The 27,400-nt window shown below is 42.2% G+C and overlaps 2 long non-coding RNA genes across 2 annotated transcripts; both read left to right on the plus strand.

Moving 5' to 3' along the window:
• Positions 1–19,273: 19,273 nt before the first annotated feature.
• LOC133801306 (uncharacterized) lies at positions 19,274–22,209 on the plus strand. The gene is made up of 4 exons (XR_009876818.1): positions 19,274–19,387; positions 20,106–20,145; positions 20,252–20,371; positions 22,027–22,209. It is a non-coding gene; the product is annotated as an uncharacterized LOC133801306 (long non-coding RNA).
• Positions 22,210–22,645: 436 nt separating this feature from the next.
• Positions 22,646–24,225, plus strand: LOC133800991 (uncharacterized). The gene is made up of 4 exons (XR_009876685.1): positions 22,646–22,891; positions 23,029–23,116; positions 23,329–23,584; positions 24,009–24,225. It is a non-coding gene; the product is annotated as an uncharacterized LOC133800991 (long non-coding RNA).
• Positions 24,226–27,400: the final 3,175 nt, after the last annotated feature.

Here is a 27,400-nt window from a genome sequence, read left to right on the forward strand (position 1 = left end):
TGACCCTCATTTTGGTCAACTGACACGGAGTCAAAACGCTTGATATGGCAAGATGTGTTGGAATGGATATAATGAAAAAAACAGTAAAGAACACAGTAAATTATAGTGGTTCGGCCCCAAGAACTGGCAATGACCTATGTCCACTGAAGCTATTATTGATATGAGTTCTCAAAGGAGTGATCAAAGAACTAGGGTTATCTGAGTTTCACAAGCCTGAGAGAGATAAACAATACAATCGTAATACAATAGCTCTAATTCTCTTGTAAGTGTATAGCTTTAATTAACCAAAAGCCAAAAAATCCCTTCCTTGAGCTATCTTTCCCTATTTATAGGCTCAAGGAGGATTACATGAATTTGTTACAGATATTCTCTCCTAATTAATCGAATAATTAGAAATCATAGGAGATAATCTCGGAATTGATTATGATTTACCCAAGATCATCTTGAAATATGCGAAGTGTACGACCATGCTGGTCGTAAGGAAACTTCAAATGTTACGCCAGAAGAATCTTACTGGTCGATGGCCGAACAGAGCTTCTGCTAGGTGTCAGCCATGTGTTTAAAAACTTCTACCATGTCACCCATGCCTGATTTTTGGATAACATTTGCCCCCCAAGTTTATTTATTATGACCAACAATAAATAAACTTTAAGGAAAACGACTCTTTGATTACCCCACAAGATCTGTCAGAGTAGTTCGTGCATTCTTGGAAAAAGCAACCTATCCCTGTCTAATCATGGCTTTTTGGTTCCCATGTAACCTATTGACGGCCATCACCCTTCCCCATGCTTTGAAAAGAGGAAACTGATGATTACCTCTTTTTTCATGCCACAGACAAAATATATATAGCCTTCTCAGAGCCTTCTTTTTCTTTTTATGCATGTTCTTTCTCTTTCAAGAAACCCTAAATCAGAACTATCATTCTTTCTGAAGATCATCTTTCAGCGTTCCAAGAACCAGCCGTCCATTTGTCTACACTCGAAATTCCTTCAAACCTCCACAATCTTTGCTTTGTTAAGTTTCTGAACCTTTCTACTCTTTATTTTCGCTATGCATGCCGCTGTGAGTTAACTTTTAGGTTCTGGCATTGTCTGTGTTCTTGGGTTGAGATGCATGAAAGTAGGGGATTTATCAGGTGATGCTAGATAGGATGATGTTTCTTTGCCATCCAGGAGTTACGAGTCAGTTTGATAGTCGAGTTCATAAATTTAGGACGTAAAACCGAAGTAAAAAATTCGATTTTAATGCTAGTTGAAAAACTGAGTTTTCCCCGCCCTTATAGGAGTTGAAAAAGCTTTTTCAAAAAACTTTTTGATCTGTTTTTCAAACTGTTCGTGTAAAAAAATTAGTTTTTGTTAGAATGCTGTTGTATAAAAGTTTGACTTTTATACACGACCAGCGTTATTCTAACCAACTTTCTAGACTCTCCATCCTCACCTCCCCATTTTTCTGTTCGTAGATTTTAATGCCAGATTTGTGGGGAGGTGAGTGGCCTATTGAAGATGATCTTCTTGCGCAACTGCTTGAAGGTGAAGAACAGTCGGCCCAGCGTGTTCACGAGATTCCATTCTCAAGACTCTCTTCTTCCAGACCTCAACCATCACCACCTAAAATGGCCCGTTCTAAATCTCATGGCAAAAAGAAATCGAACCTTGAAGACAATCCAAATCCTCCTTCCCAGCCTAATTCGTAGGCTAGAGTTCCCTCGACCAGCGGTTGAGAAAACATTATCCTGGACCCTCGCATTCAGGTCAGGGCTCGCCCTCGGAATCCAACCCTTCCTGATGTCTAGTGGTATCTTTCTCCACATAGCCAGGTGACCCCCAGAATGCTTGCCAATTATCTTAGGAAGTATCCTCTCACTGGGGTCAATCTCAAGATCCCCACTGCGGATCAGAGGGCTAACTTGCCTGGAGGCGCTTACAGCGCCTGGTCGAGGTATCTGTTGACCCAAGATTTGGCCAACTGACATGGAGTCAGAATATGCTTGATATGAATGAATGTGTAGATAGGAACGTAATGACAAAAAGTAATAACAACACGATATTTTTATAGTGGTTCGGCCCCAGGATGTGGTAATAACCTACGTCCACTTAGACTGTTATTGATATAAGAACCAAAGGAGTGATCAAAGAACAAGGGTTCAATGAGTTTCACTAACCTCTCAAGAACAATACAATATCACTAGGAGAATTACTATAGTCTCAAATGATGCAAAAGCCAAAAGTCCCTTCCTTGAGCTATCTTTTGCTATTTATAGGCTCAAGGGGGATTACAAAAGATTGTTACAGATATTCTTTCTTGAATAATCGGATACTCAGGAGATTGTGTGAGTTAAATTTGGGATTTACAAAGATCTTCACAGTAATGTTGCTCTGTATGCGGAACCATCGACCAGACTGGTCGCAGGTAAGACTGGGCTACTTACTGCTTCTAATGCGTCTTCTGGTCAATACTCTAGCAGAGCTTTTCCAGGTGTCAGCCACGTGTCCAGGGATCGTTTGCCACGTCATCAATGCTAATTTTTTGGATAACATTTGCCCCCCAAGTTTATTTATCACGAGCAATAAATAAACTTTTGAACGAACGACCCTTCGTTAACCCCACCTTACGTGTCAGAACCCTCCGTGTGTTCTTGGAAAAAGTAACCTACTTCTGTCTAATCACGTCTTTTCGGTTCCCCAGAAATAATTCGACGACCATTCCGCTTCCCCATACTTCGAAAAAGGGAAACTGATGATTACACCTTTTTAATGCCACAGACAAACTTATATAATACCTTCGAAATCTTCCTTTTCTTTTTACGCACGCCATTGTCTTCACAAGAAACCCTAAAAACCAGAGTTTTAAACTTCTCAAGAGACCGTTCTTCTGCATTTTCAAGACTCAGTCTGAGAGTTCCCTGATCTCCGAAGACCCTTTTTTCGTCCCCACGATCATTTTCTTGGTAAGTTTCCGAATTCTCATGCTTCAAATTTTCGTGGTGCATGCTTTTGTATGTTGACTGTTTGAGTTTATCTGTTTCTGGTTTGAGACGCTTGTGAATAGAATGTTTTGTAGGCAAAAAAAGGGTTACAAGTTAGTTTAATAGTCAGGATCATACTTTTAGGACGTAAAATCGAAGTAAAAGTTCGATCTTTAGGCTAGTTGGAAAATAGGTTTTTCCCGCCCTAAGGGGAGTTGAAAAAACTTTCTTGAAATAACTTTTTACTTTCACCCTTTGATCCGTCTTTCAAACTGTTCGTGCAGAAAATTTAGCTTTTCGTTAGAATGCTGTTGTACAAAAGCTTGGCTTTTAAACACGACCAGTGTAACGCCCTACTTCCTTAGAGCCGTTACTAAGTGAGTTTTTAAGACAAAACAGTGTGCAATGGACTCGCTAACCGAGGTTTTGAAACAAAAGTGTGACTAATTAAAAGTTAAGGCTGTAATCTTTGAAAATGGGTCATTTCATTAAAACTTCTATTATTAAACATTTGGGATCCCAAAATAAGGTTTGAAAACTATTTACATCTTGAAATAAGTTTACAGTCGATAAGTCATAAAATCGTAGATTATTACAGCCATTTTCAAATAAACCCCCAACCAAAGCAGTCGGGCAGGCCAAACATGTACACGTCGCTTCACGCTCTCCGTACTCATGGTTGGTTGACTCAGTCATTGCCCTTACCTGCAACACAGAGCACCCGTGAGCCGAAGCCCAGCAAGAAAACTCATGCAGAACATAACATATGCAATGTATACAGTTTTATCATAACAGATAATCCACAAATAAATAAGTCAACCATTTAGACTAAGCAAACACATGTATCCACCGGGCCCCGCCCTGATTATAGCATAACACATGAATCCACCGGGCCCCGCCCTGATTATAGCTTAACACATGAATCCACCGGGCCCCGCCCTGATTATAGCATCCCATGTGCTAGGTGTTACTTTTGGCCCACGGCCGCCCCGGCTTACGTCGTACTCGGCCCTTGCCGCTCATTTCATCATAATCACACACATCATAATTCATTTAAGGTTTAAACATTTGCACATAATACAATCTGGGGCCATGCCCTAACCTCGGGTGTTATAGTTTTCTTACCTTTCCAATCAATAGCTTAGATCACCTGACTCCTTGAGCACGATCCCACCCGAGCCTTAGCGCACACCTAGGCACAAACATAGGTCAAAGTCAACACCGAACCCCAAGTCCGAATACCTAGCCTCTGGACCAATCCCGAGCCCCCGGGAAGTCCCAAATCCCCAAAACAAAGTGGCGGAAACAAGCCCCGAACCCTAGGTCAAAATCCATCATCAAAACTCAAAAATTCCCCTCTGTGAACAGTGCAGCGCTACAGCGCTCTAAAGAGGGCGCTGTAGCGCTACAAGCAGAATGCACCCCCCCAGAAACAGGGACTAGCGCTACAGCGCCCACTGACTAGCGCTGTAGCGCTAGTTGCAGCCCAGAAATCCCAAAATCGCATTTCTGCGATTTCTTTCACCCAATCTCAAACCAAACTTCCCCAAATCTTTACCAAACTCAAAAATCAATCTTATGATCACTCTCCATTCATCCCAAGCATCCCAAATCCTCAAATCCCAAGAACATTTATCCCAAATCTCAAAATCTACCATGAACAACCCTAAACCAGAAATTTATGCAAACCACAAAGATAGAGTCTTAGAAATCATACCATTGCTGCAAATTTCGACCTTGATTCAACCCTAGGCCTCCTTAGCTTGCTCTCCCTCAAAGCTTGCCCAGAAATCCCTAAAATTCCCATTAACTCAGCTCAAAACACAGCTCAAACCATCAAAACCCTTAAAACCGAAAATCTCTAACACTTACCTCAAACATTGATGTGTTCTTGCCAAATCTTCAAGTCTAACCCAAGATCCTTGATGCTCAGCCTATCCTTTCTCTCCACTAAGCTTTGCCCCAAGAAATTTGAAGAGAAGAGGTGCTAGAACCCCAAACCGATCCCTTCAAAACCCATCTGTTTTTCTCTCTTTCTTTCTTTCTTTTCCTTCCTTTCTTTTCAGCCTATACCCTTTTCTACAAAACCCACTAAGTGTATAAAACCTCACTTAACCTATCTCAAAGCCAAATGACCAAAACGCCCTCCCTATAAATTCTAAATCCTTTTGTTCAAGTAGGGCCATTTTAGTCATTCACCCAATTCCCGCTAATCCTCAAGTGTCTCTAATATTTTCCCGTTGCTTCCCAATACCTGATAAATCACCAAATAATTATCCCCCATCATCAAAATAAATCTCAATCTATTTCTCTGAATTCCTGTTCATACCCCCAGGCTCGCCCCGAGCTGGGTATAAATTCCTGTCAACACTTTCCGCTAGCCTGCTCACTGGGATCGCCTCGAGTCACAAAGCACAGACACATCCACATACCACTGTGGCCTCAACAATCAACACATATCAATACAGTTACGCCCAATCATGGCCAAATTACAATTATGCCCTTCTAACACGATCCGGGCCTACATGCACACTAACTTACATAGTCATGCATCTCAGATAAACAAATAGTCATATAACATGCTTTAAATCATAACCATGCATTTAAATAATTGAAATCACACATAATCCCATCATGCCCTCCTGGCACGCTAATCAAGGCCCTTAAGCCTTATTAGCGAATTTGGGTCGTTACAACCAGCGTTATTCTAAAAAGCCTTTAAAAATTCTTTATCCTCACCTCCCCATTCTTCTGTTTGCAGACATTGATGCCAGATTTGTGGGGAGGTGAACGACCCATCGACGACGACCTTCTCGCCCAGCTGCTTGAGGGAAAAGAACAACCGGTCGACCGAGTTCACGAGATTCCCTTCTCACGATCCTCTACTAGACCTCGTCCTTCTCCTCCTCAAATGGCTCGTTCCAAATCCGTAGGCAAGAAAAGGCCTGAGTCTGAAAATAGTCCAAACCTTCCTTCCCAGCCTGATTCGCAGGCTAGGGTTCCCTCGACCAGTGGTCAAGAAAATCCTGCTCCTGACCCTAATATCAAAATTAGGGCCCACCCTCGCCATCAGAATCTGCCTGATGTCGAGTGGTATACTTCCCCGACTAGCTCAGTGACCCTTCGGATGGTTGCTAATTACTTCAGGAAATACCCTCTTACAGGGGTTTCCATTACAATTCCTCCCGCGAACCAAAGGGCTAACCTCCCTGGGGGCATATATAGTGCCTGGTCTCGGTATCACTTAGAGGCGGGGGCTTACCTCCCTCTACATCCTTTTATGAGGGGGTGGCCAATTATTTCGGTGTCGCCCCCTTTCAAATTACTCCAAATGGATATAGAATGCTGTCCGCACTCTATATCCTATACAAACTTAAGAAATGGCCAGAACCTACCCCTCATGAGGTCAACTATCTTTTTGACCTTAAATCCAACCCGCAACAATATGGAACGGGTTTCTTCCACTTCTGTCACCAGGAGACCAACCGGACGTTCCTGAGTGACACCACGCATATATCGAATGTGGGGCAGTACAGTAAGGAGTACTTCCTTACACCGGACATAACCAGCAACAACCTGGCCTTCGCTCGAGGAGGTAAGTGCCGTTTTTGACTGGTCGATACTTTTAATCAAGGAGTTTCCTTTCATTTTTCTCAAACTTCACTTTGTCTTTCAGGCCCATGGTTACGTCCGACCCCAACACCAGACATGGTGTTGAGGTCCAATAGACTGGCCAGGATGACAGACGCAGAAAAAAGCGTCAAGTCCCTGGTTACCGATGAAAGCTTGAGGCTGTCTGGCCTCCTGGCTCCTCACCATGAAACAAGAGGGTCCGTGGTAGATGATGCCATTGCCGAGGGGGTTCCCGAGCAGCAACCTCCCGCGTTCCCTCCTCGAAGGAGGCCAACGAGGGTTACAATAAGGGAGCCCACAGGCAATCCTTCCGCAAAAAGGCCTTCTGCTCCCCAAGACAAGGGGAAACAAAAGGCCAAAGAGCCAGTTGTGGACATGGGGGAATCCTCTGATGAAAATGGTAAAGTTATTTTGCTTTTAAGTAGCTTGCCAATTCCCTGTCATTTGTTTGACGGGGAGGGCAACTTTACATATACTCCAAATTTAGGGCTAGAGTTCTTCATGCCAGATAATGAGTGTGTGACTAATAGAGTCAATAGTATACCGACCAGTAGTTGTAGCTCGGGTACTAACTTTGTGACCTTCTTTTTCGTTTTGATAGAGAGTCTTCATCTGCTTTTATCTTTACCCATTGCATGTTTTTACTTGTGTGCAGATATGGCCACTCCCAATGTCTTCGACCTATACCAGACTGAGGAGGAAGAGGAAGTTCCTCAGCTTCGGAGGAAGTCGTCACGGAGATAAACTGGCGAGACGAGCCAGGGTCCTGCGAAAAAGAGTCGAACAGAAGACCCTCCTAGAGACGTGCCTGCTGGGCAAACTTCTGTTCATCCTCCGGCCCCTGCTGAGAAGGAGACTCCCCCTGCTCCAATGAACCCTCCTCCGGCTGCACACAGAAGGGAACAAGACAAATGGGAGGAAACTCTTGGGGCCAAACTCTCGAGCCGTGCCATACGAGTAGCCAAAGACCGCATTGCGTACATCGGGAAAAATGACCGCGTCAAGGATGCAATGGTTGAGGCAGAAAATATGACGGTCGACCTGATCCTGAATAGGACCTTGAACGAAATAGCCAGCGTAAGTACTTCTTTAATCTTTTTAGCTTCAGTCTTTTAGTCTTTGCCACAGGTTCTAACTTTTATCCTTTGTTCTCAGGCATTGCTATCTGCCACCACTGCTCGCACCCGCACACAAGCTACCATCGAGCAGGCTAGGGCAAAGGCCATTGAGAGGTATCAGGTGAAAGCAGTCGAGGAGCTTTCGGTTGCAGAGGCCAGGCATACTAAGGAGTTGGAGGTGATAGTTCAACAGAGGGATGCTGCGGTGACCAAGTTGTCGGAAGCTGAAGCTGCAAAGGCGGCTGCGGTACAGTCGAGGCAGGAGTATCAAGATGCCAGCCGAACCCATCTTCGCGAAGACAGGAGATTGGAAGAGGTGCTTAAGCCCAAGGACGAGGCCATCACCACTCTTGAGGGCAAAGTAAAGCAGCTGGAGCTCGACAACTCCAAAAATCTGGAAAGGTATAAGAGGACGACGCTCCGATGTTTCTACAACTTCTGGAAACACAATCAGGGAGTCGACTTCAGCTATCTTTCAGAGGATGTCAGGGCTGCCGAGCTGGCTCGCTGCACTGCCCAACTGGCTGAAGAGGAGGCAAGAGCAAGGATCCCTGCTTCCCCAAGCATTGCTGGCGTAGAGGAAGAAGGGGCTGCTAAGGATGCTGTCATCCAGAATGCTGCTAAAGACCCTCCTGCTCCCAATGCCTCTTAAGCTTTTTCATTTATTTTTTCTTTTGATTACATGACCCATGGGTCGTGATGTAAAGACAATATTTTCATTTTAAACTTTGCTGCACGGGCAGTAAATCTTTTTCTTTTACTTGAACAATTACATCCAAGCAGTGATGCTTGTGGTGTAAAAGATTGCATGATGCTATAACATTTTCATTTATTATAACATTTGTCCGTATGATCGAACTTAGCATAGTACTTTGGCATGATTTAACAAAATATAAATTTTGAAAAATACTCTAAGTACCTTAGCATGCTTTCACTCATTTTGTTCATGTGTTTACATACCTCATGGTACGCTTTGCTATCGATGTGCCTTATATGCCCCCCAAGTGATCGAGGAGCTTTAGGTCCTTGGTCACTTGCCTTGACCACGACCTGTTCGAACATTTCTGCTCGGGTGAAAAAGTAATACTTGTAATACAGCAAAACAACACACGTAATGAACAAATACTTGTAAATATAAATTCACAAAGGTTGGCAAGAATGACTGGCTGCGCACAGTCCCTTATAATCTCGTATTAAAAATGGACTAAACATGTCTTTACGAGCGATTCTGAAATAGAATCTTACATATACGAGCGATTAGCCATACAGTGTGGCTAACCCTCTTTGCTAAAATTGTAAAAAGAAAAACTAATACAAGCCAGTCCTTTAAAAAGAACTGTTCACTGATAATACTTGCACAGGTGTTCTCCATTCCAATAACGTGGAACGAGATCTCCGTTTAAGCGTGCAAGTTTGTAGGTGCCCGGATGAAGGACTTCTTCAACCTGGTAAGGTACTTCCCAGTTAGGTCCGAGCACTCCAACAGTAGGGTCGTGGGTATTCAAGAAAACTCGTCGTAACATCAAGTCACCGACGTTGAATTTTCTTTCTTTAACTTTGGAGTTAAAGTACCGGGCGACTTTTTGCTGGTACGCAGCAACTCGGAGTTGGGCCTTCTCCCGTATCTCGTCAATCGAGTCTAGGGATTCCATCATCAGTTGGCTGTTCTGGTCTTGGTCGTATGTTAGGCGTCGATGTGAGGGGGGATCTAATTCGACAGGCAACATCGCCTCATATCCGTAGGCTAAAGAAAATGGGGTATGTCCTGTCGCTGTTTGGTGAGACGTTCTATACGACCAGAGGACTTCAGGCAATTGCTCTGGTCACGCTCCCTTAGCTTCTTCAAGCCTCTTCTTCAAGGTGTCTTTAAGGGTTTTATTCACGGCTTCGACCTGCCCATTCGCCTGGGGGTGTGCAACTGAAGAAAAGCTTTTAATGACTCCATGTCTTTCGCAGAAATCGGTGAATAAGTCACTGTAAAATTGGGTCCCGTTGTCTGAAACTATCTTTCTAGGAAAACCATATCGACAGACAATGTTCTTGATAACAAAGTCAAGGACTTTCTTGGTCGTGATGGTAGTGAGCGGCTCAGCTTCGACCCATTTGGTGAAGTAATCGACTGCTACGACTGCGTACTTTACTCCGCCTTTCCCTGTAGGTAGGGATCCAATCAAATCTATCCCCCATACTGAAAAAGGCCACGGACTTTGCATCTGTTTTAATTCGTTTGGAGCTGCTCATGGAATCTTGGAGAATCTTTGACATTTATCGCATCTTCGTACAAACTCCATCGAATCCTCGTTCATAGTTGGCCAGAAGTAGCCTTGCCTTAGAATCTTCTTTGCCAAACTCTGCCCCCCAGCGTGATCCCCGCAGAAGCCTTCATGTACCTCTTTCATGAGTTCCTTAGCTTTTTATGGTGTAACGCACCTGAGTAGTGGCATTGAATATCCTCTTCGGTACATAACACCATCGACCAGTATGTACCTAGCGGCTCGCCTTTGTAGAGTTCTGGCTTTGTTTCTATCTGTTGGCAGCGTACCATTTGTTAGATACTCCAAATAAGGTGCCATCCATGTATCTTCCATTCGAATCTCCATACTGGATTCGGCTGCTTGTATGCTTGGCTTACTCAGTCTTTCTACTGGCACAATGTTCAAAGTGTCAGCATCCTTCGCGCTTGCGAGTTTGGCTAAGGCATCTGCATTTGAATTCTGGTCTCGCGGAATTTGCTGGAGGGTGTATTTAGTGAATTGGGCTAGCATGTCTTTTGTTTTATTTAAGTAGGCCACCATTTTTAAACCTCGTGCTTGATATTCTCCTAGAACTTGATTCACCACCAGCTGTGAATCACTGTAGATATCAAGCGTCTTTATGCTCATATCCTTCGCCATTCTCAACCCAGCGAGGAGTGCTTCGTATTCCGCTTCATTATTTGACGCGGTGAAGTCGAACCTGATGGCGTAGTGAAATCGATGCCCCTCCGGCGTTATCAATATCACTCCCGCTTCAGCGTGGGATTCATTGGATGAACCATCCGTGAATAACTTCCACGAAGGAGCTTTCTCTTGAGGCTCAGGTGCACTAGGTTGTTTGCACTGCTCGCTGTCTGGGAGTTCGGTGAACTCTGCAATAAGATCGGCCAAGACTTGTCCTTTTACTGCTGCTCGCGGTGAATAATTTATGTCGAACTGCCCTAGTTCGATAGCCCATTTTAATAATCGCCCAGCCGCCTCTGGTTTTTGGAGGACTTGCCGAAGGGGCTGGTCAGTTAGAATTGTAATAGGATGGGCTTGAAAGTAGGGGCGTAGCTTCCTAGAGGCCAAGATCAAGCAATATGCTAACCTCTCAATTGGTGGATATCTTAATTCTGCCCCGATCAGTCTCTTGCTAACATAGTAGACTGCTTTTTGTACGCCTTCTTCCTCTCGCACTAGTACCGCGCAAGCAGCAACTTCAGTGATCGCCAGGTAAATAAACAAAGTTTCTCCTTCGATTGGCTTTGATAAGATGGGAGGTTGTGCTATATGGGCTTTCAAGGCCTGGAAAGCTTGCTCGCAGTCTCCTGTCCATTCGAACTTCTTATTCCCTCTAAGTAGATTGAAAAAAGGGACACACTTGTTTGTTGATTTTGAAATGAATCTGCTTAGGGCTGCGATTCTCCCAGTTAAACTTTGTACATATTTGATCCTTTCTGGTGATTTCATGTCGATCAGGGCTTTTATCTTGTCGGGGTTGGCCTCGATTCCTCTTGAATTTACAATAAACTCCAAAAACTTCCCTGATCTAACTCCAAAGGAACATTTGAGGGGATTTAACTTCATCTGGTACTTTTTTAACACATCAAAGCACTCTTGTAAATCCCTCACATGTCCTTCTGCCTTCTTATACTTTACCAGCATGTCGTCCATGTATACCTCCATGTTTACACCAATTTTCTCCTTAAACATGTGGTTGACTAGCCGTTGGTAAGTCGCACCTGCGTTTTTCAGTCCGAAGGGCATTACTTTGTAACAGTATAAGCCCGTATCGGTCCGAAAGCTGGTGTGATCCTCGTCAGGGGGATGCATGCTAATATGGTTGTAGCCTGAATATGCATCCATGAATGAGAGGATCTCGTGCCCTGCAGTTGCATCAACCAGCTGGTCGATCCTTGGGAGTGGGAAGCAGTCTTTTGGGAAGGCTTTATTGAGGTCTGTAAAATCCACACAGGTCCGCCATTTGCCGTTAGGCTTGGGAACCAGCACTGGATTGGAGACCCACGATGGATAAAATGCCACCCTGATGAACCCATTCTCCTTTAGTCTTTCGACTTCTTCTTTTAAGGCTCTCGATCTATCTTTATCGAGCAGCCTTCTCTTTTGTTGCACGAGTGGAAAGGTCTTGTCTATATTCAGGACATGGCTGATTACTGCAGGATCTATCTCAGCCATGTCTTTATGCGACCAGGCGAAAACCTCCTGATTCTTTCGCAAAAATTCCACCAGTGCGTGTTTCGTGGTAGGCTCTAAGTTTTTCCCAACCTTTACGACTCTGGTCGAGTCTTCTTTGTCGAGTTGGACCTCCTCCAGGTCCTCGATGGGTCCAACGTTTTCTTCAAAATCCCCAAAGCGAGGATCCAAGTCTTTATCCTCACTTTGGGCAACACCCTATTTGGTGACTTCATCACCGGATTGGGCTTGTGTATCTAGTGCCATCTGCAACCTATCTGAGGTAGTGCTCTTCGACGTTCCATTCTTTGCCTTTGTGATTGAGGCGTTGTAGCACTCCCTGGCTTCCCTCTGGTTCCCCAACACGCATCCTACCCCCGCGTCTGTTGGGAACTTCATGGCCAAGTGCCACATAGAGATGACAGCCCGTAGATCAACCAATATAGGCCTTCCAATAACGGCATTGTACGCCGAAGGACAGTCGACCACTATAAAAGTGGTGAGTAATGTCCTTGTTGCAGGCGCTGTACCTGTTGTTACTGGCAGTTTGATCAATCCGGCGGGGGCGAGTCCTTCTCCAGAGAAGCCGTATATCGTTTGGTTGCAGGGCTCTAAGTCCTGAACGGACAATTTCATGCGTTCCAGTGTTGATTTATACATGATATTCACTGAACTTCCTGTATAGACCAGTACTCTCTTCACCATCATGTTGGCCATTTGGATATCCACGACCAGTAGATCAGAATGTGGGAACCTGACGTGTTGGGCGTCGCCATCAGAGAAGGTTATCTCACCTTCCTCTGATCGAGCCTTTTTTGGTGCACGGTCCTCCACAGTCATCATCTCGATGTCCTGGTCGTGGCGCAGAGTCCGAGCATATCGTTCCCTGGCCTTTCCGCTATTTCCCGCGAGGTGCGGGCCTCCACAGATGGTTAAGAGTGTGCCAGTCACGGGGGCAGGCTGTAAGGGTGGCGAACGCTGGCGCGTGGGCGCCTGCTCGTTGCTACCCGGAGCTTCTCGTTGGGAGTTTCCCGAGGCCCATACGTATCTTCTCAAGTTTCCTTGTCTAATAAGGAACTCGATTTCGTCTTTTAACTAGTTTCATTCATTGGTGTCATGTCCGTAGTCGTTATGATAACGACAGAACTTGGTAATGTCTCTTTTCGAAATATCCTTTCGAATGGGGCCAGGTTTTTTATAAGGCACACTAGAACTTGTGGCCTGATAAACCTCTCCCCGAGACTCGACGAGGGCAGTGTAGTTAGTGAACCGAGGTTCATAGCGATTACCCTTGGCTCGTTTATTGACGGAGGTGGAAGGCTCGTTATATGGCTGTTTTCCACCATTCTTCCCATTGCCGTTGCCATTAGGTTTGGAACCATTGACAGCTTTGGCAGGTTCGGAAGCCTTCTTATCCTTGCTTGAGGGCTTTCTGTCGTCAGCGATGGCTTCTTCGAGCTTGATGCAGCGATCAGCCCGGTCCAAAAATTCTTGGGTAGTTCTCACTCCTTCCTTTTGGAGACTTTTCCAGAGGAGAGAACGACGTTTAACCCCTGCGGTAATGGCCATCATTTTTCCTTCGTCCCCCACCGTTTTTGCTCCAGCCTCCGCTCGCATAAAGCGTTGGATGTAGTCCTTTACTAACTCCCCATCCTGCTGGCGAATTTCAACCAGCTGGTTTGCTTCGGTTGGATGCACACGACCTGCATAGAACTGTCCGTAAAACTCCCTTACAAACATTTCCCAGGAAACTATGCTTGCAGGAGGGAACTTAAAAAACCATTCCTGCGCAGCTTCAGAAAGTTTTGCAGGGAAGATCCTGCACCGAGCGTCTTTGGACACTTTCTGAATGTCCATTTGAATTTCAAACTTGTTGACATGAGACACTGGGTCTCCATACCCGTCAAAGTTTGGGAGTGTAGGCATTTTGAACTTGCTTGGAGTTTCGACATTAGCTATCCTCTGTACAAAAGGAGTGCCTTTCCTCCTATCGTGGTCGATGTAAGATGTCATTCCCCCGACCAGCTATTGCACTGCCTGGTTGAGGGCGTCTATCTGGGCCTGTACAGCGGCAGGAATTTCTGTGGCCTCTGTTGCTGGGGGGATGTTCTCGCCATGTCGCTCCTCATCTCTTCTCCGCTGCTCGCTATCCCCGAGTCGGTTGAAGACATTATTTTGTTTGGGCTGCCCCCCAGCATCCCATCTATTGGGTTGGTCATCTTGAGGTACCTGGCTCTTGCCTTTACCTCTTTCTTCATTCCTTCGGCCAGCGTTCCCCTTGCCTGAGTTAGCCTCATTATATCCATGGCCATCTCTGAACATCGACTGGCTATGGTGGGATCGACTGTTCCCTCGATTTCCATTCCTGGCTGAAATGTCCCAAGCGTTAGAGGGTGGCCTGCGTTGGTCGTGGTGTCCCCGTGCATCATCGTGCTGTGGGGGACCCTGGACCGCAGAGCCTAATTCTGAGTCCCTCCTATTACCAGGGGGATACTGACCTCTGTTCGGTAGGTTTGGCTCATCACCCCTACGGCGTCTAGGACTACGAGGCTGATATTCGACCCTATTCTGCCTTTGTTGCGGTGGATTGCCGTGACCAGCCTGGGATGGTGGCTGCGCCTCAGGGTCCAGCGGGGTGTCGTCATGGGGAGCTTGAGGCTGCTCGGGCCTTTGTGGACTTGAAAGCTGGATCGGTGGGCTTGGATTAGGACCCCTCTGGGGTGGCCCATTGCCAGGTTGGTCAGGTTGCGAAACAGGTGCGGCCTGATTCCTTGCCAGCTGCAAGGCCGCCTCGAGGGCTGCCATGGCTTCGCTCTGGCAGCGGTCCATCTCCGCCTGCCTTTCGCTTAGTTCTGCGCGCTGCCGTTCAATCTCCTGCTGCTGCCGCGCCACAACTTCGGCACCAGTCTCTTGACTGGCTTTCAGACTGGCCAGCTCCTCCTGCAACGCCCCCAGGGTACTCTTCAGTGTTGCATCATCCATTTCTTCCTCCTCAAAGTCTAGATGTGGCTCATCCTCTGCCACACTTGCAGGGGGAGGAGGAGGTGGATTTGATGGCACAGCAGCAGTCGCCTGTCCAGCTTTCCTTCCAGTTTTCGCCATTAGTTTTCTCAGCAATGATAAATCAAGCTCTCAATGAAAGCACCAGAATGTTGACCCAAGATTTGGCCAATTGACACGGAGTCAGAATATGCTTGATATGAATGAATGTGTAGAGAGGAACGTAATGACAAAAAGTAATAACAACACGATATTTTTATAGTGGTTCGGCCCCAGGATCTGGTAATAACCTACGTCCACTTAGACTGTTATTGATATAAGAACCAAAGGAGTGATCAAAGAACAAGGGTTTAATGAGTTTCACTAACCTCTCAAGAACAATACAATATCACTAGGAGAATTACTATAGTCTCAAATGATGCAAAAGCCAAAAGTCCCTTCCTTAAGCTATCTTTTGCTATTTATAGGCTCAAGGGGGATTACAAAAGATTTTTACAGATATTCTTTCCTGAATAATTGAAAACTCAGGAGATTGTGTGAGTTAAATTCAGGATTTACAAAGATCTTCACAGTAATGTTGCTCTGTATGCGGAACCATCGACCAAACTGGTCGTAGGTAAGACTAGGCTGCTTACTGCTTCTAATGCGTCTTCTGGTCGATACTCTAGCAGAACTTTTCCAAGTGTCAGCCACGTGTCCAGGGATCGCTTGCCACGTCATCAATGCTAATTTTTTGGATAACAGTATCATATAGAGGCGGGGGTTACCCTTCCTCTTCATCCCTTTTATCAGGGGGTGGCGAACTATTTCGGTGTCGCCTCCTTTCAAATTACTCCCAACGGATATAGAATGCTCACTGCACTCTATATCCTTTACAAACTTAAAAAATGGCCAGAGCCTACTCCTCACGAGGTCAACTTCCTTTTTGACCTTAAGTCCAACCCTCAACAGTCCGAGACAGGCTTTTTTCATTTTTGTCACCAGGAAACAACCCGAACGTTCCTAAGTGACACCACACACATCTCCAACATGGGGAAATACAGCCAGAAGTATTTCCTCACGCCCAACATGACTACAAACAACTTGGCCTTCGATCGAGGAGGTAAATGTCCTTTTCCACTGGTCGCTACTTTTACTTAGCAAATTTCCTTGTACTTCTCTAAAGTATCTTGTGCCTTTTAGGACCATGGCTACGCCCAAACCCAACACCAGACATGGTGTTGAGGTCCAACGCACTGGCTAGAATGACTGACGCTGAAAAAAGTGTTAAGTCTCTGGTCACTGATGAAAACTTGAGGCTGTCTGGCCTCCTGACCCCTCATTAGGAAATGAGGGAACTCGCGGTGGTTGATGCCACTGCCGAGGGGCATCCCGAGCAGCAACCTCCAGCGTCCCCTCCTCGAAGGAGACCAACTGGGGTTACGATCAGGGAACTGACTGGCGCTCCCTCAGCAGAAAGGCCTTCTGCCCCCCAAGGGAAGGGGAAACAAAAGGCAGCAGAGACTGTCGTAGACTTGGATGAGTCTTCAGACGAAAACGGTACTGTTATTTCGCTTTTAAATAGCTTGCCAATTCCCTGTCACTTATTTGATAGGGATGGCAATTTTACATATACTCCAAATCTAGGGCCAGTCTTCTTCGTGCCAGAGAGTGAGTGTATGACTAGTAGAGTCAGTAGTGTAGCAACAAGTAGTAATAGCTCGGGTATTGGACTTTGTGAATCTCTTTACTTTTTTTCTGATGTACAATAACTTATCATCTATTTTTAGCTTACTATCTGCATGTTTATCTCTTTTTGCAGACATGGCCTCTGCAAACGTTTTCGACATGTACAACACTCAGGAGGAGGTTCCCCTGGTCCGAAGGAGGAAATCGACCAGGAGACAAGATGGCGAGTCTAGCCAAGCGCTCTCGGCCAAGAAGAGTCGAGCAGCTGATCCTCCAAAGGATGGGCCCTCTGGCCAACCTTCTGCTCAACCATCCGCTCCTGCTGAGAAGGAGACCCCGCCTGCTGCCACAAATCCTTCGCCCATGGCTCCAAAGGAACAGGCCCAACAAGCCGAACTTCCAGGGGCCAAACTCTCGAGCCGCTCCCTACGATCAGCCAAGGATCACCTCGCCCATATCCTGAAGCATGACCGTTGCAAGGAGGCAATGGCTGAGGCTGAAAACATGGGGGTCGACCAGATCCTCAACAGGGCCCTTAATGAAGTGGCCAGTGTAAGTACTCTTTCCCTTTTCGTGATTATAGTCTTGATTTTTTCTTTCTTTGAAGATGGCCTAACTCTTATTCTTTGATTGCAGGCCATGCTGACAATGACTGGTGCCAGCATTGAGCAGTCTCGGGTGAAGGTTATTGAGGAGCTTCAAGCCGCAGAGGCTAGGCATGCTGGGGAGCTGGAGGTAGTCACCCAGCAGAAGGATGCCTTGGTAGCAAAGCTGGCAGAAAAGCAAGCTTCTCTGGAAACTACCAGAAAGCAGAGGGATGACTACCAGGAATTTAGCCGAATCCAATGGCGTGAAGTAAAAAAACTTAGGGAGGAGCATCTTGCTAAGGACACGACCATTGCTGTCCTTCAGAGCCAGGTGGAGCAGCTTAAGCTTACTAATGCCAAGAACCTGGAGAGGTATAAGAACGCGACACTTCGGTGTTTCTATGATTTTTGGAAACACAACCAAAGTGCCAACTTCAACTACCTTCTAGAGGACGCCAGGAAGGCTGAGATAGCCCGCTGTACTGCTTGGTTGGCTGCCGAAGAGAGAGCCAGGGTCCCTGCTTCCCCAGACATTCTGCCGGCCGCCAGAGTGGAGGGAGGAGAAGCTGCTGGGGATGTGGTCGATCAGAATGCTCCACAGGATCATCCTGCTCCTCAAGCTCCATAAAGTTTTTTCTTTTATTTTTCTTTAATTACACGACCTACGGGTCGTGATGTAAAGACTGATTTATTTATAATTTTTCTGCATGGGCGCATATTTTATTTTTACTTTTGAAAAATTACATCCAAGCAGTACTGCTTGCGGTGTAAAAGAATTCCCTTTGATATTATAATATTTCTGCTTATTATAACATCTGTTCGCATGACCGAACTTAGCATAGTACTTTGGCTTGATTTAACAAAATATAAAATTTGAAAAATACTCTAAGTACCGTAGCATGCTTTCACTTATTTTGTTCATGTGATTACAAACCTCTTGGTATGCTTTGCTATTGATGTACCTTATATGCCCCCCAAGTGACTGAGGAGCTTTAGGTCCTTGGTCACTTGTCTTGACCATGACCTGTGCGAACATTACTGCTCGGTATAGAATGCAACACTTATAATACAGCAAAACAACACACGTAATGAAAAAATACTTGTAAAAAATTTACAAAGGGTTGGCAAGAATGACTGGCTGCGCACAGTCCCTTATAATTCTCGTATTAAAATGGACTAAACATGTCTTTACGAGTGATCTTTAAAAGATCTTACACTTATAAGCGATTAGCCATATAACATGACTAACCCTTTTTCAAAACTTATAAAAAGTAAAAATTAATTCAAGCCAGTCCTTTAAGAAGGACTGTTTATTGATAATACTTGCGTAGGTGTTCTTCGTTCCAATAACGTGGAACGAGATCTCCATTTAAGCGTGCAAGTTTGTATGTGCCTGGATGAAGGACTTCTTCGATCTGGTAAGGTCCTTCCCAATTTGGTCCGAGTACTCCTGTGACAGTCAGAATCCTGTGATCCGTAAGGGGAAAGACCAGGTAAGCTGTGCAATCCCACACCGCCTGGGGAAGGTCAAGTGTGATGATTCTAAGACTGTGTAGGTATGGGACTACACAGTTGAAGAGGGCTTAAATGGATTGATGGGTACTACCTATATCAGGAAGGTGCATCTTCTTTTCGGTAGCCCATCACTTGAGAACTCCATAGTTAAGCGTGCTTGGCCTGGAGTAATCTAGGGATGGGTGACCTCCTGGGAAGTTTTCCCAGGAAGTGTGTGAGTGAGGACAAAACATGCTGGAAAGACTTGTCTTGGTTTGTAGGGCCAGTCGTCATTCCAGAAAGCAGCCATAGTGACGTGGGGCGTCACACTTGTTTTGTTCCCTGAATAAAATGGGTACTGGTTGACCTCATTTTGTCTTGTTTCTATGGGAAACAGAGTTAATTTAACAGATGGTCTTGAAGGGCTGGCTGGGCGGACTGTTGCCTTGGCATTTGTTGGAATGTCAATTGCAGTGCTTCCAATATGTCCTGGTTAGTATGAATCTTCTTGAAATTAGAATATGATGTTTGAATATTAAGAATTAACAGTTGGACAATTTTCTATTTTACTTGTTTCTTGGTTTGAGCATATAGTTAGTATTTTTTGTTTTGTATAGATGTGATCTCAATCATTAGGCCAGAAGTAAATGAGGGTTTGAATAAGTATCCATATGTTAAAAAGCTATGTTCAAGAACAGTTGCCAACACTTGGTATATTTTGTCTCAGTATCTTATGCTCTGTTATGAGTATTCTGGTTTTGTTGATATGATTCTTTCTGTGGTTTTTGTTGTAGGTTTTAAGTGATCCTCAGAAGAGAGCCATATACGATCAATATGTTGAAGAAGGTCTCAAAGGACAAGTGCCACCCCCTGATGCAGCAGGGGGATTCCCTGATGGTGGTGCTACTTTCTTCCAAACTAGGGATGGTCCAAATGTGTTTAGATTCAACCCCAGGAACGCCAATGACATTTTTGCAGAGTTTTTCGGGTCTTATTTCAAAGAACTTAAATGTATAAAATTTCATTGGTGTTAGAGCTCACGAAGTTAGTTATTTACTGATTAGTGATGCCTTCCTAAATATACAATTGAAGATATATTTAATAGAGATTGACCTTGCTGTATTCACCTTTATATTATGCGTTTTCTATTCCCCGATTGTTGTGATTGATCTATTTCCACTGATTATTTTTTTTTCTTTACTGACTGCAGTGTTGGACACAAGAGAGAGGTCATTCTTGAAAAACAACTGGTACATATTACAGGTTGAAAATTTTAGTTCCTTATCAAGTTCAAATTCCTTTCCTTCTATTTTAATTCATTAATATTTTCTTTTCTTGCTCCAAAAATTTATTTAGGAAAAGAAAGAGCTGATCTTAAGGTGATGAAAGCAGTGATAATTATAGCTATTCTGATTGGATTAACTTGTGGGATGATTTTAATTGGATTTTACATTTGCAAGTGGAGAGCATTTTATGGTAAGAGTCTGTACCCTTACTTCATTCATCTATTAATGTAATTTTTTGGCTGAGTAATATTTTGACCTTGCAAATCCAAGAAGTATATGGTCTATAAAGAAATTGACAAGTTTTTATTCTAACAAAGTAACAATTGCCATTGAGGGTTAGCCAACATTCATGGCATAACATTAAAATTCATTTGAAGCTGAATAGAACTTAAAGAAAATACGGATTTTGAAGACACGTACAATATAGATATTTTTAAGCATACCTGGAAATTTTGAACAGAACAGATGCATTGTTCTTGTGGATATATTTTAGAATCGACCATAAGACATGGTTTGTGTGAATTGGATGGGAATTTTTTAACATGCACATACATAGCATTTTTCTTGATATGTGTATATAACTGGTGTTATCATGTCATTTGTTGCTTTATTGGTATACTATAAATATGAAAGAGATCAATGCTCTAAATCTGAGTTTGAATGTTTGCTATTTGTCTACTGTTTAAGTTTATTCATTTTTTTTCTTTCACTTTTGTCTGCTACCTTGTTTATAATATATGGTCAAATTTGTTAAAATTCCATTTAGATAGATAGCCATGTAGAGTATTTATGGAGTACAGAAGTAATATTCGGTCATTAATAACTCTACATGATACCTTTGAATATAACAAATAAAGGTAATATATATACATACATGGTTATTAACTCTCATGCATGTTTTGCTCAAGCAAAAAGAAAAAAAAAAAAGAGAAAGAAAAACAAGAGCAAATTGAGTTTGATGAAGCAAAACAAAAGAGCTGAAAAATGAGTAGCAGATCCCTCTATTAATCATAGACCAATAAGGACTCTACTCCTAGCAAAACCTCAAGGACTGGCACTGTTTTTGTAGCCTGATCTGATCTTTATTACAAACTTTGTATTTAACAATAACAATTTTTGAGCCTTTTTTTTAGGAGAAGATAAGAAATGAATTTTCCCATGTTGAGAATGGTCATTTGGGGTCATTGGGATTAAAGAGTGTTGATCAATCTAATCTGTGATGTGTGTGGAAGGTTTCTATGAGGCAGAAATAAAATTTTGAAGAAAAAGAGAAAGATATCTGGCTGGCTGGCTGGTATGAGGTAGATAAAGTGTGTGGTCATCATTTGCTTCATGGATAACTGGCTGGTATGTAATAATATTCTTTTTCTGACTGTTAACTTGGGAAAATGACTTTCTTCAATTTTTTCTAGTTGACTGTTTATACTCTAGCTTGGAGCTTTTAGAGTTTCATTTGGGGTCTGAGACTGTAATGCCTGTACAGTACAAAGTCACCATTAGTAAGTATAGCACATACTTTAATCTTAGCACTAGACCTTATATATATAATTTAGTTAAATCAGTTAGTTTAGTTAAGTTATTGAGAGTAATTTTGAGCTTAGTACTGGACCTTATATGCCTAAATTAGTTGAAACAGATAGTTTATTTAAGTATAGAACTGTATCTTACTTTTCTTGATTCTTCTTTGTGGCATGTATATATTGGTGCCACTTGTATTCTGTATTCATTCAATTCAATACAAAAGTGTACACTGCTCAGTGCTTAGTTTGTATTTGTTAATTACTTTAACACATGCTTATTAATTATACCTTATTTATGCTCTTATTTCAATGTAATTATTGTTAGATTATTAGCCAAGTTGGACAAAAACGGGGTAGATTGAATATTGAGGAAGATGATGATGGGCAACCAAGGAAGAAGGTTCATCTAGGTGTTCCAACGACACAATGGATTTCAGTTTACAATGCTCGCCAGCCAATGAAACAGAGGTGCATTTTTTGAATGTTATGTTATTTTTTTTTACCCTTGAAGTAGTATCTTTTGTCATTTCTGATGATATTACTAGCAGTATTCTGCCTATATTTCTTTCTGTTAATTTTTAAATGCTTGGATTGGAACCATATACAACTTTCTTAAACTCACTATTTTTCTTAGTTGCCAACCATAAGCAAGAACAAGTGCCCTACCAGCTGTCATGTTCTTCTTCTCTGTGCGTCTCTCAAAATCTCATCTATGGTTTTGAGTTTTGAGTTTCATATTAATAAATATATATATTTGTTGAAATACATGTGTTTTTTGTTTGTACTATATTCATTTATATATAAATATATATTATACTGTTGTCGGATATGACTTTGTACCACTGTTTTTTTTTTGTATCAATTGTTCTGTATATAGCATGCACTATCTATATTCATATTGACACTCTAATAGATAACCATTTGCCTTATAATTTATACTACCAGGGAGTTGCTCGTGCAACTTTTGAAGATGCGCAAAAGCAGATGGAAGACATATTGGGAGCTATTGAAAAAAAATCTGAGAGTATCACAAAAATTCAAAGTGATCTTGAAAGGAGAAAACTCGAAGCATTGGAAGCTCATAAAGTGGAACAAGTTCGTGTTTTAATGATGTACAGGGAGGGGCTCCGCAGGGACGGTGGCTGGGCGCGGGTTGGCTGGTGTGGTTCTCAACTTCACGGCGGCAGCAGGTATTTCTTTCTGTGGTGTTGAACTTAAGTTTGGTAATGTTATGGTTACATGGCATTATATTAAAATATTTATTTAAATCTAACGTAGCTCTTGATATCTTTTATTTAGCATAATGATCTCTTCCTGCTTGCTTCAGCTAACAACACTTGAACCAATGATCACTGGATTGCAAGAATCATTGCCAAAGTCCATTGGATTGCTTCCTTTTTATGGAGGTGTGGCAGGTACATGATGTGTTTATACTTGAACTTGGAGACTTTTCTTTAGAGTTTGTTTATAAAATTAAGGTTGCCGGTGTCCTTGCTTTTGCTATATTTTTACTAAAGTCTTCAAAATGAACTGGAGATGCCTGAATCATGATGTATACCATCTAATTGGTTAGTTAAAGTTGAAATAAGTGTTTCTGGCCACTTGAATCTTATTGTTGCTATCTCAGATGCTAAACAGAGAGAAGTAGATACCTGACACTTCATGTAAACAGCCCCTTGGCTGGGTTTACTTCCCAGTGCTGATGGGCAAGTATTACATTCTCGAGATGGTGGAGATAGTCCAATTCTCAGTCTCTTTAAATTAGTCACTGCTGCAATATTATCTAAGCCAGGGTGCCCAAATCCAACCTCTTTCAGCACCCTATCAAAACAAGCAGAAGCTACAGGTACAGAGCTGAACATTCAATATTTAGAAAACTCATTGTATGTATATATCATTTATTGAGCTTTCTATATAATTGATTTCTTACTATTAATTAATCAAGCTTTGTGTGTATACAATAGAGAAAAATAGTACTTGTGAAACAATTATATCATCAATGTTGCTTAGTTTATACTTTATGAAAGGGATTTGATTTCTATGTTCAATTAAATTGGGTCCTTGACTTTTTTTAGTTTGGAAATACATTATAAAGTTTGATAGAAATTTTTCTTTTTCTGGAAAAGAGAAAACATAGGGAATTTCCATTGCTTTTGTATTCGCATTTTTGATTGTCCTTGGCTTTGCATTTGTGATTGTCTTTTGTATGTGGTGTCCTTTCTTGGAAATAATTTCCTTAACATTTTTCTTGAAGTAATTTGTGATGCTAGATAATAACAATAAAATATTTTTTTGTTTATTTTGCAGATGTGACAAGCGAAATAGAAAATGATACTTAATTTTGAAGGCTTTGTGTTGGGCAGCAGTAGAATATTTTGTGCTAAAAGTAATAACTTTTCAATATGTTGAATATTTAAGACTGCTTGAATACTTAAAGAACTTTTTGTTGTTGATGACAGTGTTGAATGTTTTAAACTAATTTGTGGATTGTTAATACAATGTTGAATGTTTTTACTTTTTGTTATTTGAAAATCAAGTTCATTTGATGATGCTAGTATATATTAGAAAGCTAATTTTAATTATATAAAAAAAATTCAAATATAATAGAATAAATTAGTGATATATAAATGAAATATATAACGAGAATTTAAACTTATCAAAATATTAAAATAATACAAAAATTGTTTTATAATATCTATTACAATAACACTTTTTATGCAAAGAATTGTGTTAAGCAAAATTCATTATATAACACAAAAAATGTGTTATACTAAAGTATAGTATAACACAAAAAATGTGTTATACTAAAGTGTAGTATAACAAAAATTTATAAGTATTGAAATGTGTTATATAATCGACTATAAATAACATAATTAAACACTTATCTATATATTAAAATAACACAGAAAGTGTGTTATCGTTGACAGTACAATAACACATCTGTATAACACTGATAAAGTGTTATGTAAAGTACCCTAACCTACTATAACATAGTCGGTCTTAACACATCAGAATGTGTTATCGTATGTTTTGATAACATATTTTTGGTGTTATTAAAAGCATTTTTTCTTGTAGTGTAGAGTTCAAGAATGAAAAGATCTTCATTTGACTTGAATAAAATAATGGCTTTTTAAGTGAAAAATATTTGAATTATCGTTCAGCAGAGACTGAATAATCGGTGAGAAAGATGCTGGACTTATCAAGAGGTTAAGCAATAAAATGAGAACGATTTCAAAAACATTCAAAAACCCATCAAAGAAGCCAATATATCGCCCCTAGTAGGCGATATATTGCCTGGGCCAGTATGCTCGAGGCTCGTCGAGGTAATCATGCGAAGTTACGTGTTTTTTGTATCCCCGTACTGCGATATATCGCCCCCTATAGCTGCGATATATTGGCATACGCTAAATATTTAAACACGCAATTGTACATTTTCAGCCTAATTTGAATTGAGTAAACAACCTTGACTAAGTCCTGTAACGATTTCAAAGCGGCTGTCAGACCCTAGGATATTCAAATATTGATCTTAATACACTTATTCCTCAAAAATACTTAATTATCATTAAACTTACACATGACAAGTGTTACTTTCTTATTGAGTCTATCTAAACCTTATAATATAATAAATATCACCGTCAATATCAGTCATATTAATCAAACCTTAGGTTAAAATTAATATTCTTAAACTATACGTTAAACTTAGAAAATCTATAAGTGTTACTAGGAGTGTCCAATTAAATCCCAATCTGAACCAAAATCCATAGTCATAAAAATACTACTACTATTACAATTATTACTACTATCTAACTAGCTAAGTAAAGTTCTTGGACTCTACACCCGTTGGGCCAGCCTATGTCTATTTGGACACTCTGGCTGTCCTTTGATGTAGATAGTGATTGGGGCGCTTGAGCCGTCATAGGGATTCAGGGCACATGATGTGTCAGAGTACTGGTAATGCTAGTCTATAAGAATATGGCACCTTCTGGGCTCAATCCTTTTGCAGGTTGGTTAAGGAGACCAACTACCGAACTTCTCGGGGAAGGCATCAGCAGGATGACGTGTCTGTCTTGCTCTTCCCGAAGGGAGAGTTCGAATTCATTTCCGAATGTTGGCATTCTTTCATTGTGGTGAGTCCAGGATATATCCTGGTGTAACAAATTGTGATGCATAAATGGAGCCAAAGATACCATCCGAGTCTCAAATGGTAGGATTTGATCATTGAGCTGGGTTGATACGGGCCATTCATCGTCACGGTGTTGGTCCGGGCCTTAACTTCAGGTCTGGGTTCTCACCATATTTCGAGTTATAATTATTCATTGGAACCAAATTGGGCCTGAGCCTACCGTGATGGTTCACAAAGCCCATTTGGTTGTGCCACTTGTGCTTGGTAGAAAATCCTGACAACATTCACCCCCTAAGTCTTCATCCATGTTGGCGTGGTGGAGACTTTCTCCTTCATCCCGATTCAATCTGTTGGGAGTCAACTAACCAACCCTAACCTTTTGAATTCTAAAGAACACAAACATTTCAAATTCCAAAAGGGTGTTTCTAGGTGGGTGGCAAGTTGGCCCCACTCGTGCCCTGAATATGTGTGGAGCCCCCTTCGTTTCCCTGGGTGACTGATGTGTGTCAGTGCCTCTCTTAAGGCATCCCGTCAAGGTATATTGATGTTTTAGCTCTCAAGTGGTTTAAATAAGGTACACTTGTCTTCTGGGGTCGTTAGATATAGTTTTTCTTGGGATACTCAATGTGAGCCATTGGATTAGAATGGCACGGATTACTGGTTGGTTTGTATAAATATGCAAACAAACTTCTCTCTTCACTTTTATCATATTTGACTTTCCAAATCAGAGGGCAAAGATATTTTTCTGTAAATTTTTGAACTTGCCGACGAACTTTACCAACGTTTAATACTATCCCCTCTGAGAGTGTTTCCGAACTACTCTACCGCCTTCTCAAATTCAAGGTCGAGTTTTACTGTCGACTTCGCCCTTTCATCTCCAAGCTTCAAACTTAAGTTTCTCAAGTAAGTGTTTCTAGCAATCTCTCAATTGCCTTAGTAATCTTTGTTAATATTATGGTTGATAGGGTAATTGCCACTGTATTAGGTTGTTCTCGGTAGCATAATAAGTGGACAAATTAGCTTTTAAGATGATTTCCCATTAGAACACATGTTGTGAATATTGAACTGGGCTTGGCCTCTTCGAATCAACAAACCCGGATGCCTTAATACAATTCAGGTGAATTTTTTCATCTCTGCCAAATTAATTTGCTTTTTGTTCTTGAATTATGCTTTCAGGACCTTAGTTCTTCCTAGAGCTCTCTCTGGTGGGAAATTATCCAATCAGTTTAGGAGAGTTCCTGTACCTAAACCATTTTCTTTGGTTTTGATGCTAATTGCTAGGTTCTTGCTTATTCCTTCACTTCCAAGTCCATGATCATGGATGGTATCACTACTTTTTCGAAAGATGAAGTTAACACGGCTCCTGTGGTCCTGGAAGGGCACAAAATCCCTACCAACAATACTTGGGAGATGGAGACCGAAGAAAACGAGTTCTAGAACTATCGGATGGTTAATGAGCTCAAGAAATCCTTTGACATTGAGACCACTCCAAGTCTATTTTCGATAGGCTGGCCCAGAAAGAAGAGAGGGCCCACACCGGCATTGGTGGGTTTGGGGCCTGGAGCACGGACCACAT

Source organism: Humulus lupulus, chromosome 9 (genome assembly GCF_963169125.1).
Source record: "Humulus lupulus chromosome 9, drHumLupu1.1, whole genome shotgun sequence".
NCBI lineage: Eukaryota > Viridiplantae > Streptophyta > Magnoliopsida > Rosales > Cannabaceae > Humulus > Humulus lupulus.